The following is a 19,956-nucleotide window of genomic DNA, read 5'->3' as shown; positions in this document are numbered from 1 at the left end:
CCTCCTCCTCCTCCCCCTCCTCCCCGGCGCACGTGGGGCGGAGTTCTAGAACGTCGTGTAACCAATGCCGGTGACGTCACGCACCCCGGTGCGGCCCCCGCCTGCCCGCGCGCGCACACTCGGCCCCCCGCGGCCGGACCCACGGGGGCGGTGCGCGAACCCCACGGCCGGAGGGGGCCCCGCCTCTAGGCGGGCCGGGCGAGGGGGAGCGCACCCCGACTTCCCTGGATCACATGGGCTGCGGGGGGCGGGTGGATCGGGGGAGGGGGAGGCGCGGGGAGCTCGCGGCCGCTCCTCGCTCGGGCAGGGGAGAAGACGCCCCCCACCCCCTCTAGTTCGGCCTCTCCATTCAAGTTCGCCGGCCCCGGCCGCCGGGATCCGGAGATGGCACCAGCCGCCCGCCCAGCCCTGCGCCCTTTTTCCAGCCACCGCGCAGAAATTTAGGTCAAGGACGTCGGGATCAAACCCAAACCGTGGCGCTCTTCGGCGGGCCCCGAGACCCCCCAGGATCGGGGAGCTTCCGGATTGAGGAGACCCTCCCGCACAAACAGCAGCCACAAGTTTTATTTTCCTTTGGCGCTGGAAGTTCTCTCTGGCTCTGGCTCTGGCTCCACACCGGCACGTCTTGCGCCGCTCCCCGCCCTTCCCCGGCAGAGGTATGAATCCGTGCCGGGGAAAGGTTATTTTGGAACTTTGAGAAACTGACGCGATTCCAGTGGTGAGAAAGTGCCGAAGAGAGGGTTTCCGCGTTAATCATACGGAGTTTAAAAAATATAATAAAATGGGCTTTATAGGGGTCAAGGTCAAATGGTTGGGGTTCAAAGTAAATTTTTGTATGTAGTGAGAAATACTCTTGAAGCATCTCTGGGATGGCTGGGAAGGGTGGTGGTTTTCAGGAAACCCCTCTCCAACCGGTTCGTTATATATTTTTATAATTTCTATACCGAGATAGTAAAATGCATGAGGTTGAAAGAGCCCCAGGACCCCCACCCCCATCTGGGGAGGGGGCTGAGGGTAGCAGAAGGCTTCAGACACACTCACCCACTACCCCCTTGGTAGCAGTGTGGTGCGCTGCGCAGGTCCTGGCACACAGTAGGTGCTTAATAAATACTGGTTTCATCCCTCCCCGCCCTGAACCCCCCAAAAAGAGGATGCCGGTAGCTTCCCGAAGGCATCGCACACTTCTCCAGCCGATTCCAGGCTGGCCAGATTCAGACTGGATTCAATTTATGGGGTCTTAAAAACAATAAGGGTACAATTATCCGTATTGTTTTAAATTATTACAATAAATTGAGTTAATATGGCATGAGGGGCAACATAAAGTTGTGGTTCATCAAATACTCAGATTAATGTTAAGTATGAATTGATGCCCAGTTCACACTTTTCCATTAATTTTCATAGGATTAGGACACAGTGGAATACATTCAACAGCAAAACTGTACCAGATCCACTGTGGGTCGTGGCAAAGTGGAATATTTGGAAAATCCCAACACTAGCCAAAGCCTTGGATGACCAGATTCTTAATCTCCCTGCCTCCTACATTTGGGATAATTCCTCACTGATAGGATTGATGGGGTGAGAGGAGAGATTGAAGTAAGTAAGTATAAAAGTCTTTTTTTTTTAAGATTTTATGTATTTGAGAAAGAGAATGAGATAGAGCATGAGAGGGGGGAGGGTTAGAGGGAGAAGCAGACTCCCCGCTGAGCAGGGAGCCCGATGCGGGACTCGATCCCGGGACTCCAGGATCATGACCTGAGCCGAAGGCAGTCGCTTAACCAACTGAGCCACCCAGGCGCCCAAAAAGTCTCTTTTTTATTGCAAACCTATGCGGGTTGTGCTTATTACCAATCATTACTTACTATGATGTTTTTTGAAGGCACTTTAGAGCTTTAAGCCACAAACCCAAGCATTTTCCCATCACTCCAAGCTGCTTCCAAAATCATCTGGGGTCCCCGTGTGTTGAAGAGCCCGTTGTTATTATGGTGATTGTCTATTATGACTATTCTCAATAACAAAATGCAGACAACAGAGCTAATTGGATTTTGTTTGGGAGTTTTGCACTAGAACCACAGACCATCAGAGGTAGAAAGGCCTTTCCTGATCCAACCCTCTGGTCTTTTCATCAGGGTCCCAGAGGAGCCAAGCTCACCAGGCTACACCCCACCCCCACCAGTCAGTCAGCTCCTAAGAGGGGCTCTGGCCATCACTCTGTTGCCCTTTGGCTCTGTTGCATGCATATTTATTCTGTCCTTCACAAGGCAAGAGTGGGGTGCCCTTGTTCCCTGTTATAGACCTATGCAAGCTGACCCTGAACAGAATTAAAACCCCAAGAGGGGCTAGCACTGCAATTATAAAGTCACTGGTGGAGAGAGAGCTTGATCTTATATTTCCATGACTACGTTGTTTTTACTTATTGATTTTTCATTTATATGGTGTAATATTTACTTTTCTCATATAATTCTTTGTTTTTGACAAATGCATAGGATTGAGTTGTCTTCATGATAACGAATCCGAGATGCAGAGGAGTTTCATTGTCCCAAAAAATTCTCTCTTGCTGCCCTATTGCACTATGTTATTTGGAATGACTTATTATTTATTATGCATTTCTTCTCCAGCTCACTCGCTTAATGCAGCCCCGGGTCAGAATTCCAGCAGCATGCAATGTCAGTCTTCTACCCTCTCTACTGCCCATGACACTGTTAGACACTCCCTTCATGTAACTCACTCTTCCCTTGGCATCCTTGATGCCCACATTCTTTTGGTTTTCCTCCTACCTCTCCAGCCATTTCTTCTCTGTCTCTTGACTCTGACTCCTCCTCTGCCTTTCTTTTAAATACTGGTGTTCATTCTCTTCCCCAGCTACACACCCTCCCTGGATGAGCTCCTTTGAACCGTGGGTTTAAATACTACCTACTTGCCAGTGCTACTCAAATTAAAGTCTCTGGCCTGAGCTCTCCACAAAGCTCCAGGCTCTGGTTAATTTCCTATTCACTGTCTGCACTTCACCTTCCTGGAGGTACCCCAAACTCAACATACATGTCCAAAAACGCATGCATTTTCCCCCTGAACCTAAAACTCTTTTAAGTTTCACTATATGGGTCAACAGAACCCCAGCCATCCTAGAGACAAGGTTGGCCCTTCTCGAGGTTGACATCTTCCCATGTGTGATCCGTCATGAAGGAGTGTGGGTTTCACTTCCTAAGTATCTCTCAAATTCATCTTTCCTCCTGCTGCATCCCACATTTCCCACTTGGGCCCCTGCGATAACCTTCTAAGCATTCTTCCCACACCATTTCTTACTCCATTAATGTACCTGGAAAGCTTTCTCTGACAGGGTCAAATCCCTCTTGGAAGGCACTGTTATCTTACCAGAATGTCCTCTATGTACCTTACCCTGTGCAGTCATTTGCTTTGTTGCTCATCTCCTCCACCAAACCATAAGCTCTGCCCTCCACATATTAGCACAGTGCCTATTAGTGCATGGTTGACACTCAATAAATATTTGTTGAACAAATGAAAGGTTGAATGAATGAATGAAGGTCAACATCTAATTTAATGGTAGGATTTATTGTATCCATGTCCATAAGTCAAATTGGCTGCAATTTTCCCTTTTTGTATTGCCTTTGTCTGGTTATACTGGCCTCATAAAATGAACTAGTAAATGTTCCTTCTTTTTTCATTTTCTGGAACAGTGTGTATAAAATTGGAATTATGTGTTCCTTGAATGTTTGGTAGAACTTTCCGGTAAAATGTCTGGGTATGGGATAAACATTTCCTAGGTTGGTTTTTAACTACTGATTCCATTTCTTTAGTGGCTATGGATCTCTTTGAGTTTTATATTTTTCTTGAGTCAGTTCTTACACATTATATTTTTCAAGGAAATTATTCATAGCGACTAGGTTTCCAAATGTATTAACAAAATGCTGTTGATAATTTCCTCTTAATATATTTTAATCTCTGCTGCAACTATCCATCATGTTCATTTATTCATTCCTAGTATTATTGTATATGTGTTTTCTCTTTTCTGGATCAGTGGTGCCAGAAATCTCCCTTTATTTAACTAATATTTCTTCTTTCTACTAGTGTTTTCAAAGAATCAGGTTTTAATTTGGTTAACACTATTTTTTGGTTTTGTTAATTTTTATTTTTATATATTATTATATATCTTATATTCTTGTATATAAGAATAAGAGGATATACACCATATAACTAAGAATATATAGCACATAGAAGAATATAATACATAATGTGTACTATTAATATATATCTTGTATTATTTTCTCCTGCTCTCTTTGTGTTTATTCTCTTGATGTTTAAACATTTTTTTTTAATAGGTGGCTTAAGTAATTAATTTTCAGCCTTCTGTTTTCTGATTGTAACATAGAAGACTATGGATTTCACTCTGAATACCACTCAAACTACATTCCACAAGATAGAGAGAATTTTTATTATTATCCCAGGGAAAGACTAGATTTCAAATATGATTTCTTCTTTGGCTCAATACATGTGTATCTTTTTATTTCTAAACATAAGTTTTTTTGTTTTGATTTTTAGTTATTTATATCTAAGGTAATTGAATGAGGGTCAGAGAAGGTGGTCTATATAAAAGAGATTCTTGTTATTTGTTGAGACTTGCTTTGCCAAATGGTCTATTTTTATAAATATTCCATGTGGCTTTGAAAAGAATATTCCATGTGTCTGGCTCAGTTGGTGGAGCATGCAACTCTTGATCTTGGGGTCGAGAGTTCAAACCCCATGTTGGGCATAGAGCTTACTTTAAAAAAAAAACAGAATGGGTATGCCTTAATTGGTAAGTGTAGCATACTATATAGACCTATTAAATCAAGCTTCTTGGGCGCCTGGGTGGCTCAGATGGTTAAGCGTCTGCCTTCGGCTCAAGTCATGATCCTGGAGTCCCTGGATCGAGTCCCACATCGGGCTCCCGGCTCAGCGGGGAGCCTGCTTCTCCCTCTGACCCTCTCCCCTCTCATGCTGTTTCCCTCTCGCTCACTCTCTAAAAAATAAATAAAATCTTTAAAAAAAAAAAAAATCAAGCTTCTTAATTATGTTACCCAGATTTTCTGTAGCCTTACTAATGTTTTGTCTGTTTGATCTATCACTTTTTATAGTAGTATATCAGAATCTCCTTATATGATTGAATTTGCCAATTTTTCCTAAAAATCTCTCAAATTTTATTTTTTCTATATTTTAAAAGTATGTGATAAGGCATGTCAAAAAGTGCTGTTAATATCTCCTACTATGGCTGTGCATTTTTCTGTTTTTTACATTTTATTTGTCTTACTTTTTGCTTTATATATTTTCAGGCTATGTTACTAGGTACATGCAAGCTTAGATATACTGTTTTCACAGTGAATTGTTTCTTTAATATATATGGTTGACCCTTGAACAACACAGGTTTGAACTGTGCGGGTCTGCTTATATACAGACTTTCTTCAATAAAGATGGTTCAGGGGCGCCTGGGTGGCTCAGTCGTTAAGCGTCTGCCTTCGGCTCAGGTCATGATCCCAGGGTCCTGGGATCGAGTCCCGCATCGGGCTCCCCGCTCGGCGGGAAGCCTGCTTCTCCCTCTCCCACTCTCCCTGCTTGTGTTTCTGCTCTCGCTATCTCTCTCTGTCAAATAAATAAATAAAATCTTTAAAAAAATAAATAAATAAATAAATAAAATAAAGATGGTTCAGTACTGTGAAATTACTGTATATTTTCTCTTCTTTGTTATTTTCTTAATAACATTTTCTTTTCTCTAGCTTACTTTATTGTGAGAATACAGTATATAATACATATAACATACAAAGTATGTGTTAATCAACTTTATGTTATCTATTGTAAAAATGCCATATATAATACATATAACATACAAAATATGTAATTGTTATGTTATTTATTGTGAGAATATGGTATATAATACATATACAAAATATGTATTAATTGACTGTTTATGTCTTCCAGTCACAATAGGCTATTGATGGTTAAGTTTTGGGGGGGTTGAAAGTCATATGCAGATTTTCAACTGCTCAGGGGGTCATCATCCCTAATCCCTGCATGGTTCAAGGATCAACTATACAGAAATGATCTTTAACCCTAGTACTTCTGGCTTTAAAGTCTGCTTTGCCTGTGAAAAATATATAACTATTCCAACTTCTGATTAGCATTTGCTTGGCATATCTTTTTCCATCCTTTACTTTCAACCTTTCTATGTCTTTAAGTTTTAGGTGAGTCTCTTATAGACAGCATATAGCTGGATCTTGTTCACTTATTTATTTGACTAGTAAGTTTTGTCCATTTATATTTAATGTGATGTTTTTAATGAAACTTGGGGTGCAAAAATACATTAACCACAATCTCTGGGATTAACACACTGTCATCACTGGGTATATTCATGGCCTTAATTTTATTTTGTTTTTTGATATTATGAACACCTGTAAACCTGTTGTTCAATTAGAGAACAAAAGCAGTAACAATGACTTACAACTACCTATATGCTTCTCCCCATCTTCTTCCATCTGAAGTAACCACTAATCTCAATCTTGAGTTTATTATTCTTTTGCTTCTTAAAAATTTTTATCAAATTTTTATCACACTTTTTTTAAGTTATTATGAAAAATTTCTGAGGTTTATATTTTTTACCCAACATCCTGTTATTATGATTCAGCTAGATTATTACATCTGGTTATAGTTCATTCTTTTTTTTTTTTTTAAAGATTTATTTATTTGAGAGAGCGAGCATGCACACACAGAGGGAGAGGGAGAAGCAGATTCCCCATTGAGCAGGGAGCCCGATGCGGGACTCAATCCCAGGACCCTGAGATCATGACCTGAGCAGAAGGCAGATGCTTAACGACTGAGCCACCCAGGTGCCCTGGTTGTGGGTTCATTCTTATTCCTGACTGTATAATACTCTGTTGGGTACCGCTGCCACGGTTTATTTTGTCCATTTTTCTGTCACAGGACTTTGGGTTGTTGCAATTTTTTGCTGTTATGAGCAGCGCTATAATGAACATTCTTGTCCTCTGGTGCTTTGTGGGCAAGAATTTTTCTTTGGAGTGATGACTGGGTCATAAGGTATGTACAAGATAATGCTAAGCAGTTTTCCAAAGTGTTGTTTCAATGTGTGCTCCCACTAGCAACATGTAAGAGAACCTATTGATCTACTGATTACTGATGTTTTAGAATTGATGCCTTCAGTCTCATTTTGCACCTTTTGCTTATTTGCTTTCTCTTAAGTTTTTGTTTACTTCTTTTCTATTAAATTGACCAAGAATTCTTTGTCCCCCTTTCCTTTTAATTTAGAATTGTAAGTTCTATTTCTATTCTTTTAGTGGTTATTTTAGAATTTTCAACATATGCACTTGATCCAACGCCACTACAACTATACAATAAGGTAAGAATGATTCTACTTCAATTATATCCTTCCTCGTACGTGTTACTGTTGCTTGTTATTTGAGACCCCACCTGCTTTTAATACCCCTGAATTTAATCACTGTTGTCACTTTAGTTTTATGCAGTTCTTGTGTAGATTTGCCCATGTTTACCCATTTCTTCACGTTTGTTTCTGGCCTACCATTCCTTTTTTCTAATTACCAGCCCTTTTCCTTGAAACATACCCTTTAGTATCACTTTCAGGGAGGTTATATGAGTGACCTGCTTTCTCCATTAATATAAAATGGTTTGACTGCCCTCTCATCCTTGAATGATGATTTCTCTGGGGAGAGAATCTAGACTGAAAGTTTATTTTACCCTCAAGACACATTTTGTTGTTTCTCTATTGTTGAGACGTTTGCTGTCATTTCTTTGTAGGGAATCTGGCTTTTCTTTCTGGTTTTAAGATTTTCTCTTTGTCTTTGGCTCCCTGCGGTCTTACCATGCCGTGTTCAGATGCGAATTTCTTTTTATTTACCTGGTTCAAGATTCATTGTACATCCAAAATCTCAGGGTTGATGTTTTCTTTTTTTTTTTTTTTTTTAATATTTTATTTATTTGACAGAGAGAGACACAGCAAGAGAGGGAACACAAGCAGGGCGAGAGGGACAGGGAGAGGGAGAAGCAGGCTCTCCACGAAGCAGGGAGCCCGATGTGGGGCTCGATCCCAGGACCCTGGGATCACGACCTGAGCCGAAGGCAGACGCTTAACCATCTGAGCCACCCAGGCGCCCCAGGGTTGATGTTTTCTTATCAAATTTGCAAACGGTCACTGTATAAATCCTGCGTCCCCTACATTCTCTCTCTGTTCTCCTTCTGGTACCTGTACTAGGTATATAATGGACCATCTCTTTCTAGGCAACATACCCTGAACCTTTCTCTCAGACTTTCCTTCGCTTTGTCTCTCTGTGATGCTTCCTGGGCAATTTCTTCAGTTTTTTTCTTCAGCGATGGTTCATCTGCTGTGTAACTCACCCACTGAGCTTTTCATTTCAGTGGCTATATATGTCATTTCCAGAGGTTCTACTTAGTTCTTTCAAATCTACCTTTTTAAAATACTGTTATTTTCTCATGGTCCAAATGTTCTTTTATGTCTTTCATAATTTTAAACTTATGTACTTTATAAGTCTGATAGTTCTGTTTCCTGAGGTTCTTGGGACACTTGTATCTATTCCATTTTCATTATGGTGGATTACATCCATGTATATTTTGTCGTTTGGAGTAGGGTCTGTATCTTTATCTTTGCTTTTCAGTTTTGGGGTTCCTGATTCCTGGATCGTACAGATAGGGTAAATTCCAGCCCCAAATTTACATGAAGGCTGGGCTATAGTCCCAAATTCTCAGTGAAGACTTCTTTCTCCACTTTCAAGTCATGACAAGACAGTGAAATTTTCTTATCTTCCTGTGCCCCCAGGGAGATTTTTTTCCCAGTGAATTATTTCTAAAACGATTCATCCTTTTGAGGGTTCCAGTTTAAAGTGGGGATCTCAGTACCACCTTCTCACTTTGAATGGGCCCAAGCCACAGTCTCCTTCCTGTGTGGATTTGCCCAAGACCAGCTCCATCTCCGCTTACTTGCTCACGATACTAACTGCCATTTCCCTCTTGCTTCTGGCACCGGGGGCCTGTCCTTACTGTCTCATGAGCTCATTGCAGTGGGTGTTTATTGCATTTTGACCAGTGTTTAGAGATGGGCTATAGTGGGAGGATGATTAAAATTATTTCATCTGCCATATTGCCAGAAATGGAATTCACTTCCATTTCAAATGTTTAATGTCTTCCATTGCAAATGCATTTTTTCTTAGAGTACTGTGGCACCTAAGATTTCTGAGTAATTTCTCTTCTGAATAATCTTTTTTTTAATTTTTATTTTAAATTGAAGTATAGTTGAACTTGTGAACAATTTTTTATGGGTGAGGTGGCATTGGCATTATCTCAAATGAGGCAAACATAGGTCAGTGCAGCTATCCATTCTAATCACCTGGAAACTTGAAAAAGCACAGATGCTTGGCTCCATCCACAAGATTCTGATTTAATTGGTTGGGAGACCACCTGGGCAGGGGTCTTTTTTAAAACTTCCCAAGTGATTCTAATGTGCAACCAAGGCTAAACACAATTATTTAAAACATACTGATGAAAACGAGCAAGCCATAATGATCCCTGGGCTCTCCCCCAGAATGTCGGATTTATTTTGCCTGGGGAGGGGCCCCAGGCATCATATTTTTCTGACATTTCCCTGATGATTGCAGGCTTGAGCACCATTGATTTTCCTGGGTACATGCAGTCAGACGGAGGCATTCAAATAATGTTTGAGCGGGAAGCATGAGAAGTAATCTAGCTCAGCATATGCATATGCTTAACTGTCCATCTGACTCCCAAGGGCCTTTTAATTATAAAGATTCCTGGAGATTATTGGGGAGACCTGGGTAGCACAGTCGGTTAAACGTCCAGCTCTTGATTTTGGCTCAGGTCATGGTCTCAGGGTCATGAGATCAAGCCCCGCATTGGGCTCTGTGCTGGGCATGTAGCCTGCTCAAGATTCTCTCCCCTTCCCTCTGTCCTTCCCCCCCGCCCCCGCCACATGCACATGAGCACACGTGCATGCGTGTGCACTCTCTCTCTCTAAAAAGAAATTAAAAAAAAAGATTCCTGGAGATTATAAGGCCATTGAGTCTTTCATTCCCCCGAGGACTGTGATGGGCAACTAAGTCTGGAAACCATTTAGCGAACCCATCTTGTTTTACAAAGGAGGAAACCATCCCCGAGAGAAGTGTTTTCTTCACAAAGTCACAGAGCTGATTCAGAGGATGCTGACTCCTACCTTCCAGTCTAATGTCTTTTTCATCCACTTCCAAACATAAAGCCCACTACTGCTTTTAGACGATCTTGGCCATTTTAAAGAGACAGTTTTTGAATTTGTGTGCAGTGACGTCAGGCATGTGGCATTTTCTGTTTTGCTTTGTTTTGCTTTGGCACAGCGGAGAGAAAATAAAACAGCCTGCCACCTGGCACGTAGGGTCATAGTAGCAGCTTGGTGACCTTGAGCTGATCAGCCACCATCCATCTCAACTGCCCCATCTGTAAATAGGGGGTCATGGTGGTTTTAAACTATAACCACAACTTCTTTAATACTCCTCTAAGAAGTGGGGCCTGGGGGCGCCTGGGTGGCTCAGTTGGTTAAGTGACTGCCTTCGGCTCAGGCCATGATCCCGGAGTTCCGGGATCGAGTCCCGCATCGGGCTCCCTGCTCGGCGGGGAGTCTGCTTCTCCCTCTGACCCTCCCCCCTCTCATGTTCTCTCTATCTCATTCTCTCTCAAATAAATAAATAAAATCTTAAAAAAAAAAGAAGTGGGGCCTGGTTCCCCTCCCCCTGAGTGTCTGCCATCCTTGGTGACTGGTTTCTAATGAACAACATGAGAGGGAAATGACAGTGGGTGAATTCCAAGGCTAGGTCACACAAGGCATCATGGCTTCCACCTTGCTCTCTCTCTTGGATCACTTGCTCTGGGGGAAACCAGCTGCCATATCATGAAGACGATTAAGTAGCGCAATGGAGAGGCCCACATGGAGAACTGAGGTTTGCTGCCGGCAACGCGATCTTGCCAGGATTGTGAACTAGACACATTGAAGGCAGATCCGCCAGCCCCGGTCACGCCTTCAGATGACTGCTACCCTGGCCTATGCCTTGACTGCAACTTCATGAGAGACTTTGAGCCAGAACCTCCCAACTAAGCCATTCCCAATTCCTGACCCTCAGATACTGTGTGAGATAGTAAAGACTTGTTGTCTGAAGCTACTAAATCGGGATAATTTGTTATCCAGAATAGATAACGAATACAGAGATACTTCAAAACGCACTAAAATAGAGCTGCTTACTTTATAGGCTTGCACCAGGATTCATATGCTAACATTTATAGAGCGTTTTAGTTAGACTCTGGCCAAATGAACTGCATATTAGATATAAAGTAGTGATTGTGTATTATTAATGTTATCAGATTGCAACACATTTCATGTTCAGTTACCTAAAATGCTCTTTCTGGGGCATCGCTTTGCTCATCATCTTATTCCCACTGCACACTTATAAAAGGTCACCATCAAGATATAAAAGTATATATATGATTTAAATGTCTTGACTCAGTGGCTAACAACCGTGAGCATGTTTTCAAATTGGAAAAGCAAGATTAATTTAAACTTGCTCTTTTTCACACAAGGTACTTTATTTTTCAGGATTGCATTTCACTGCCAAGCCAAGTGCCTCTCTGATTAAAGAGTATGTTCGCTTCATCTCTCGTAGTCTCTTACAAGCCTACTCTTAAGAATAGACATGGCAGACTTTGCACCAAAAAAGCAAACCATATTTTTACCAGAAACTATTTAGTGAAATGAGTTTTTAGTCATGAAAATTTCACCAAGTATAAATTTCATGTCTGAAAGTAATGGGCCCTTTGTATTTCCCTTCAATAAATAAATAGCTTCTTTCCTCAAGAATTACAACTTCTGAGCATGCTCTTAAATTCAAAGCTAGTTTGTTTTCTTCCAAGAAAATGAAAATATGCATGTGCATACAGACCCTTCTTTGGTTGGTCCTTCTAGATCTGTGTAAAATGGGAAAGCCAAGATGGTATCTTTCTAACAGTCGTAACTGGAGATATAAAATATCTGGGAAGAACATGAACAAAGGCAGAGGGTGTGAGGCTGAAAGCGAAACTGTATTTTTCAAACACTCTTTACTTATCTAACATATAAATATCTTTATGTGTAATTTACTCCCAACATTGTCTGGTATACTTAGAGACATAAAAGTCTATTTAAACGATGGAGAAAATTTGCTTCGCTTTGTTATTTCTTTCCCAGACCGGAGAGGGAAATGCAAAAAAAAGCTCCCTAATTGGGGGAGGGGGGACATATTTAGCCAAAATTTTTCCTTTTTTTCTTTCCATGTTCCCATAGGACACAGCTAGAAATTGAGTGGGGTGGTTGAAGACTTTTGCTCCTTTTTGTCCCCTCTGCCTTCCACGTTCCTTGTTCCAACTCAAAATGATCACACCCAACCAGGGCAAATGCTGCTTACAAGTTTAGCTGAGTGAGAAAAAGTCAGACTCCTAATAAATGTCAACATCTTTTATGGAGTGACCGCAGTGAGGATCCTTCTAGGTGTGGTGGCGGACAGAAGCTAGGACATCTTTATTCTTCAGGAGTTGTAAGAGGTGGTCAGTAGCTTGGGGTTGGGTGTGAGGCTGGCTCCAGCCCCTCTGGGTGGTAGCTCCCTGCAGGGGACACCCTGTGCCATGCTGGTGAGCCCCCTCCCCGACCATGGCTCCCTTAGGTGAGTGTGGGCGTGGCAGGCACAGGAGAGAAGCCTCTGGAATTAAACAGAAAGTTCCTGTTTTCACTGACAATATCCCAGAGCTGCTCTCCTCTGCAGCTGAAAACTGTTTAACTGCCATTTGTCATTCAGTCATCATTATTCTTATACGTGTAGGTAAATATTTTATTAAGCGTCTCCGCTGCTTGGCAGTTAGGGAGCCCTTTGCCTGCTAGACCTGGCGGGCGCCCAGCGCTGCCCAGGGGGGTGGGAGAACAGTGGGCTCCCTGAACCCTCCGTGGTGTTCGTAGAGCGGTGGTCCTTTCCACCTGGAAACCATTTTCTCCTCTGGCCTCTTGGGCATAATCTTCCATTTCTTCTTCTCTTTTTTTAATCAGTTACCAATTTGGTCTTGATGAAAGGTGCCGGGGCCTGCAGGAGAAAATGGCTCTGCCTTTCAACTCCACCTGGAAATGGTTGACTCGGTGCCGCGGTCACCTTCCCTTACACCTCTGCACCCATTTGGGCACTTGCCCCATCCCCACCGCGCTCTGCCTTGCCGAACAGAAACCTCGGTGTCACAGCTGGAAACGTGCGGGGGCCGCTCCACCCAGGCCCCCTCACACACACCGCAGTTATGTCTGGGACCTCCAAACATTCCTCTAGGCTTTCACCGTCTAGCGTCCGAGCCCCATCAGCTTGCCAGGTCGCCAGCAACCAGCTCCCAGCTCGACCCACAAAACCACCCGTTAGTTTGGACAAATGTTGGGTCCACTTCTTCAAAATCCTTAGCTGTTTCCCATTTACCCAGTATTAGAGGTGGCCAAAACAGCAATAGGAAGCATGGCTTGTAGTGTCATCCCGTCATATCTCTGGGTCTTCTGGAGGCCAACGGGACCGGATCTGCTTCTGTGTGAGGAATTCCAACTTTGGAGGACCGTGGGTATGACGCCCTCTTCTGGTGGCTCTGGGGAACGCCTTCTTGCGCCCATGCGTTTCAGTTCCCTCTGCTGGCGGAGGAGAGAGAAGCTGCCTCTCGCCTCCTGGCCCCAGATGCCAGAGCTCCCGGGCCCTGCCGTCAAATTGTGAGACCCAAGCGCCACAGATCCTGAGGTTTCCGGAAGTTGAAACCGAGGCCCACGACGATAGCCCCGCACTGCAATTTATACAGTTACCAGTTCCAAGTGGCTGAAAAACAAATGAAGGGAAGGGTAGGAAAGGGAGAAAGCACTGTAACCTCCGAAGGGGGTTCATATAGGCCGAAATCACATCTATGTAGCTACCCGTGGTATGGACACACAGTGACAGAGGGAAGAAAGGAATCAGAGAAAAGATCAGGAGTGAGGACAATAGAGGACAGACTTCACAGCGAATTGCTGAGTAAGACACTCGTGCTAAAAATAATACCATTTGGAGAGGGCATAAGAAACAAAAGTGTGGCTGTGCCCATGGGTGGGAGGAAGAAGAGGCTCTGCATATAAACACCCAGAATTAGAACAAGATGAAGAAAGGACCATCACCCAAGCAGAGAAGGAATGAACGTAAGAATAATTTGAAGTGAGCCAGGAAATTAATTCTGTCACCATCCTCTTGCTTCTGTGGACCCGGTGATGCTGGAGGCCCCCCAGCAGTGGATGGCCACGCCTCTGGGTTTGAGCAGGCCCCAAGACCCCATCATCCACTCAGCAGATGCCACATAAGGGACGAGGGCGAGCCCCGGCTTTGTATCTTCTAGTCTGGATCACAGATAATCATGAACATTCAAAAAATCAATTGCCCAAGTGGCTGATGGGGAGGTCTGGCTTGACAGAAGGCGTTCACGAGGAAGACCCGGGGGGTTAGCTGATCACAAGCTTGATGTGAACCTACTTCGCAGGGAGGCTGTTGAGAACCCTAATGCAATCTCAGGCTCTATTAATAGAACGGCGGAGTGTGGAAGGAGGGAGGCCGTAATCCCAGTGCGTGCTGGCAGGTCAGGCCACATGCAGCTTTATGCTCAGTCCTGCAGGCTATATTTTAAGAGAGGCACTGGCAAATTCGAGCCTGTTCAGAAGAGCATGAAAAGGACTGGATGCCAGTATGTAGACAGCACCGAGATTAGCTTGACAGTCCTTTTACAACTGGCGAAATCGGAATGTGTATTGCATTGAAGACAGAATCTCAGGAGCTAGGACTGAGAATTGGGCTTTCAGTGTTTACTTAGCCTCCCTGAGCCTGATGGGGTGCCCTTTCCATATAATGGGGATACTGCTCTCCCCCCAACCTACCTGCAAGCATAGTTTGAAGGACAGTCTGCTCAGCGGGGCTTGTATACTGAGCATCTCCTTGCTGCCAACTCCCGGCCGGGCATTAGAGCACCAACAGGAGCTTGGAGTCTAGTCTGTGTTGGAGACACAGGCCCATCAGCAGGCATCTTGCATATAACATGACAGATGATAATAGATACATGCACTGATTTGCAATGAGATGTAATTAATATCTTATCAGGAAAGAATGACAAGAGAGAAAAACAAAGTCTTCAGGGCATATGTACTTGTAAGTGCAAAGGGAAAAAACTGCTGGAGGCCAGAGAGGAGGAGAGTCCATGAGTGAGGAAAGATTAGAACTGGAAAATTTCAGAGTCATGAAAGACTGTTGAAAGGTCTCTACACTGTCAGGCACCACCAAGAAATCCAGGAGGAAGAGGAGAAAAGTTGAAATATTTCCAGACCACTCCCTGGATGTGGAGGTTAGGCGTTTCATCCTTAGTGGTCAAGAAACACCTTTTGGGGAAATGCTGGAGGCAGAGACGGACTTCATTTAGGATGTTTGTGGCAGGATGCATTTATTGGACACCTACTGCACACTTAGCATGGTGCTATGCACTATGGAAGTTGGAAAAGCATAAGATTTTGTTGGAGCCCACTTCAGTAGTGACTGGTGAGTTAAGAGTAACACGTATACATTCATCAGCGAAGAGCAGAAGATTATTACACAAATTGTTCAGCGGGGTAAGGCAGACAGTGGTTTAAATGGCCAGTTGGGGGCGCCTGGGTGGCTCAGTCGGTTAAGCGACTGCCTTCGGCTCAGGTCATGATCCTGGAGTCCCGGGATCGAGTCCCGCATCGGGCTCCCTGCTCGGCGGGGAGTCTGCTTCTCCCTCTCCCGCTCCCCGCTCTTGTGCTCTCTCACTCTCTCTCTCTCAAATAAATAAATAAAATCTTTAAAAAAAAAAAATGGCCAGTTGGTTGACCCATGATGTTCCTTATGCTTATGAAAGTGAGAAGAAGAAAAGATGGCAGCAGTACATTCCAATATGGTGAACCTGATCCTAGTCTTCCTCTTCCCCATGTCCCTTGGGAAGTTTCCTTTCCTAGAAGTGTCCAGAAACAATTCTTGGCCTAACATCCCTCACGTGTGCTCCCATTTTGTTATTTACCAGTGAAATTAATATTACTCTTTACCCTACTCACATTCTAGATCCAACATGCGTTTTTTCATCAGTGGGTTTGTATTTGGTTGATTAGTTATTCATGTATAATGCAAGATGACAAGAGCTGTAATACAGAGAAATGATTGTGGCGAATACAGGCGTACAAGCTCTGGAGTTGGCTTTTTTCTTTTCTCTTTTTTGGGAGGGGTGGTGTTGGTGGGTGGGTAGGCAGGTTAGTAAGGCTTTTGGATTACTTACAGATGGTTGAAATTCTTTTCTTACCAAACTGGTGACTGAAGCAAAATTGGGGGAATTAAAGTAAATGCGCCCTTTGCTTTGCATCCCCCAGTCTCCTTGATCTACATCATGAGTCCTTCATGGACTCCTGCATCTGTTCCTACAATCGCTCACATCATTTGACTTCTCTGGACTTGAGTTTCCCCATCTGTATCATGTCCAATGTATCTTTTTCTATGTTGGCTTCTTTCACAGGCTAAATTTTTGCAAAGGGAATCCACCTTATAGATGAGTTCTACCTCAATCTTACCCTCTGGGACTTCCCTTGGAGTAGCCAGAGAGGTCTCTATAGGATGCAAATCCGATCCCTCCAGTGGCTTCCCATTGCACCCAACCCCTTTGTATGGCCTAAAAAACCCTATGTGATCTGATTCTGGCCTGCTTTTCCAATCTATATCATGCCATCATCCCCTACCATTTCTCAAACAAAATGAATGACTTTTGTTCCTGAGGCCCTTTGCATATGCTGTTCATCCTGCTTGGAATGTTCTTTCTCCACTCACTGAATGGACATATCCCTATTACTTTCCAAATCTTAGTTCAAATACCACCTCTTCGCAAATGCCTTTTCTGTTCAACCTCTCTAAAGTCACCTCCTCATCCATTGCTTTCTAGTTCATTGCCGTATTTATTTCCTGCTGGGAGCCCAGCTGAGAGCCTCAATTAGCCTCTATTTCCATCTTTCCATGTGGCAGCATGGGCTTCCTAACAGCACGGAAGCTGGATCTCAAAAGGGAAGAAGAAACACCCAAATCCAAAATGTTCTCCAGCATCCCCAAATCCTTTTCTGGCACGTTATCCTAGTTTCTCTTCTTTGCCCTTCTCACTCTTTGAAATTATTGTGCTAATTTCTGATTCCTTGCTAATTGCTGGCTCCCTCCCCCCCATCCATGAGGGTAGAAACCCTGTCTATCTCATTCACTGCACATGCCCAGCACAGAAGAAGTACCCAGTAAACATTTGTTGAATAAGTGAATTTTAAATGTTCAGAAATAAAGAGAAAGAAGCAGTTAAGATGCAGACGAAATGTAATGAAACACACAAACATACACACGTTCACAAAAAATCAGGCTGCAGAGAACTTTTCAGGATGAGAACCATGGCCTGAAGGGTGGAGAGCCCACCTCGCAGTGAGCCAGGCACGAATTGGATCATATTTGCAGCCCACCCGCCTCCTGCTGTTCAGAACCCATCACAGAGTTGACCTGGGAAGGTGGTGACTCAGGCACAGGGACCCAGGACACATAGGACCCTGCAGGGGACCAGGATCAGGACCTGGACAGCTGGACCTTAAGGGGAAGTAGGCTATGCCCAGGCATCATAGGTCCCCAACAGGATGATGTCAGGAGCAATTCCCTGAGGTCCTCCCATAGGAGGGCTTTGGGTGCTTTACTTGAACCCAAGCATGCAGAGGAAGATGATCTTGGTTTAACACAATTCAAATCAGCAGCTACTATGCAAAAAACATTGTGCCACCTGCAGTGGGTGATGGAGGGGTGAGAGGCAGGGACGGTGCCCAAGCAGTGGCTCTTTGACAAGATGGAAGGTGTAAGTGGCAAGGGAAGGAGGCCAGCAGCCCCAAAGTTACAGAAAAGGGAGAAGCAAAAAGGCTTCCAAGAGGGGCCAGCGCTGGAGGTGGCTAGCCAGAAGGGCTTTCCAGAGGCAGGAAAGCCAGGGTATGTTTGGGAATGCCCAGGAGCTCCATTATTAGGCTGGAGGAGGGTGGGGTCTACAAGAAGTGCAAGAAGAGCAATTTATTACCAAAAGTTCCAGCGAAGTCCCTCAGAACAGATCCCAGAAGCCAGGAGCTGGAGTCTTGGACTCAGAGCAGAGAAGAGTGAAGAGCAGTTTCACAGCTTTCCGGAGAAGAAGAGGAAAGGGGGGGATGCTGGGCAAGCAGAAGCACAAGCCATCCACCCTGCAGTGATGGAAGAGGAGTCCAAAAACACATCTGGGACATGTTGTGATTGAACGAAGTATAAGTGACTGTTGGAAACTGTGTGTATGAGGGGATTTGGGGTAGCGAGTAATTATAAAAGCAACAGAAGGATGGGCTGAACAAACTGATTCTAGAAATCAATGTGGAGCACACCCGTGCTCACAGCAGCACTATCCACAACAGCCCAAGGGTGGAGACAACCCCGTGTCCATCAACAGATGCATGGATACACAAAATGGGGCACATACATCCAATGGAATATTATGCGTCTATGAAAAGCAATGAAGAAGTGACACAGACTACAGTGTGGATGAACCTTGAGGACGTTATGCGAAGTGGAAGAAGCCAGACACAAAAGGACAAATACGGCATAAGTCCACTGATAGGAGCTACTTAGAATAGTCAGATTCATAGGACACAAAGTAGAATGGGTGTTGCCAAGGTCTGAGGGGTGGGGTGAACAGGAGTTATTGTTAAATGGGTACAGAGTTTCAGTGTGGGATGATTAAAAAGTTCTGGAAATGGATTAAAAATAAGTTCCGGAAATAATAATGATGATAGCACAATAATGTGAATATATTTAACATCACTGAGTTGTACACTTAAAAATGGTTAAATGGTACACTTTGTGTCATGTCTATTTTACCACAACAACAAAAAAAATGAATGTGGAAAAATTAGGAAGTCAAGAATATCCAGTTTAGCTCTGAGAAAGGAAGGTAATAGGAAGATAAGATCCTACGAGATAGTAACACAAATTATAAAACCTCAAGAATTAAAACAGCATGGCGCCGGCACTTGACTACACAGACACACAATGGAACAGATAGAAAGTCCAGAAATAGGCCCACATCATTCAAGACTTTCATGTGTGGGAAAGGTGGCATCTGGAAACAGCAGGGAAACCGTGCTGGGAAGAACTGGAGCCATCAGGGGAAAATGAAGCTGGCTCCTGATCTCATCCTTATACCAGGAAGAACTCCAAATGGAAAAGAAATGTAAATGTGAAACACAACCCCATACCAAAACTAGAAGGAATCAGGGGAGAATTCTTTTTTAACCTCAGAGGGTGAGGACATATCAGCTGTGACTTTGGGTCACAAGCCCTCTAGGCCTATGTCCTGGGCTTGGTGTGAACGCTATGGGAGTGATACATGCAGAGTACTTGGGATAATGCCCAGCACACACACAAAACTCCGTAAGTGACCACCACTGCCATCCTCCTTGTCAGCATCACCACCATCAAAAAGAATTGAGGACATTTACAAACTGGTAAGAAGTAAGTATCAAGGTCTATTAAATGGAAATAAAAGGCAAGGTAGAGCAGTATGCACATAATATGCTATCCTTGGTTTTAAAAGGGAGGAGTAGACACATGCTCATATATATCTACATGTATGTGTAAGTGTATATTTACACACATATACACAAGAAACATCAAACTGTGGAAAGAGCCAAGATGTCCATCGACAGATGACTGGATAAAGAAGATGTGGTATATATATACAATGGAATATTATGCAGCCATCAAAAGGAATGAGATCTTGCCATTTGCAACGACGTGG

The 19,956-nt window shown here is 43.7% G+C and overlaps 1 long non-coding RNA gene across 6 annotated transcripts; it reads left to right on the top strand.

The window, feature by feature from the left end:
• Nucleotides 1-91: 91 nt before the first annotated feature.
• On the top strand, nucleotides 92-16,348 carry LOC115939734 (uncharacterized). Of its 6 annotated transcripts, none has more exons than XR_014140540.1 (6): nucleotides 92-656; nucleotides 1,402-1,593; nucleotides 6,720-6,872; nucleotides 6,967-7,080; nucleotides 7,338-7,399; nucleotides 11,666-12,263. It is a non-coding gene; the product is annotated as an uncharacterized LOC115939734 (long non-coding RNA). The 6 variants fall into 6 exon arrangements; XR_014140538.1 differs by lacking the exons at nucleotides 6,720-6,872; nucleotides 11,666-12,263 and adding exons at nucleotides 12,389-12,576; nucleotides 13,142-16,348 and having other exon boundaries at nucleotides 94-656; XR_004074500.2 differs by lacking the exon at nucleotides 6,720-6,872 and having other exon boundaries at nucleotides 97-656; nucleotides 1,402-1,597.
• The last annotated feature ends 3,608 nt before the right edge of the window (nucleotides 16,349-19,956 follow it).

This window comes from Leptonychotes weddellii, chromosome 15 (genome assembly GCF_054177405.1).
Source record: "Leptonychotes weddellii isolate Sample4059 chromosome 15, ASM5417740v2, whole genome shotgun sequence".
NCBI classification, from domain to species: domain Eukaryota; kingdom Metazoa; phylum Chordata; class Mammalia; order Carnivora; family Phocidae; genus Leptonychotes; species Leptonychotes weddellii.
The sequence above is the reverse complement of the archived record's forward strand: the minus strand, read 5'-3'. Positions and strand labels throughout refer to the sequence as shown.